We start from the raw sequence: 750 nt of genomic DNA on the forward strand, positions 1-750 counted from the left end.
GAGACTCTTGCACCAGCTGAGGCCCTACGAGCGCCCGGTGAGTGACACCTGTCCGGCGGATGATAAATGACTCAATTTTCGCCGTAATTCGGCCTTCTGTCGTGCGCGGGCCGGCCATTCATCATCGTCGCTGTCACACGCACAAAGTGGGCTTGACACCGCGCGTTGCGCCCGCCACCGCTGAGCACGATGCGAGGCGGACGAAGGCGCAGAGCGACAGTGGAATAATGGAGGCCTTAGCATAATTTATTACGCCCTCGGATGCTGCGGGACAGATGGGGCACCGGCAATGTGTGCCCCGTATCGTCTTCGCTCCTTCCGTTTATAGAATGAAAAGACAGAAAATAGATAAAAAAAAATAAAAATGCGCGCACGTGCAAATCGAGCCCAGCGCGCGAGCGCTTGCCGCGTCACCTGCGCCAAAAAAGTGCGCTTGGGGAGGGAGCGCCCACGCTGACGTCACAACACTCCGGTTGCAATGAAACGTCACAATGGGGCTCTTCTCATTTGTGATGTTTCGTTGCTTTTGTCTATCGGCTGAAGCGCTGCTCTTTGTAATGTTTGTATTTTTCCATAAATGTTATCGATTCGAAAGCTTGAAATTGTGAGAAAACAATCCGTTCTTGCACAACTTAAGTGCACTTGATCACAGAATGCTGCAGTGCACTTGTGATTAAATGGGCTACAGACACTCAAAACTATTAGAAGTGCAACGGGAACGTAAATTTATGCAATTAATTTCGAGAGACT

The sequence above is a fragment of the Eptatretus burgeri genome, chromosome 13 (assembly GCF_056783735.1).
Source record: "Eptatretus burgeri isolate ZD-2024b chromosome 13, Ebu_testis_v1, whole genome shotgun sequence".
Lineage (NCBI taxonomy): Eukaryota > Metazoa > Chordata > Myxini > Myxiniformes > Myxinidae > Eptatretus > Eptatretus burgeri.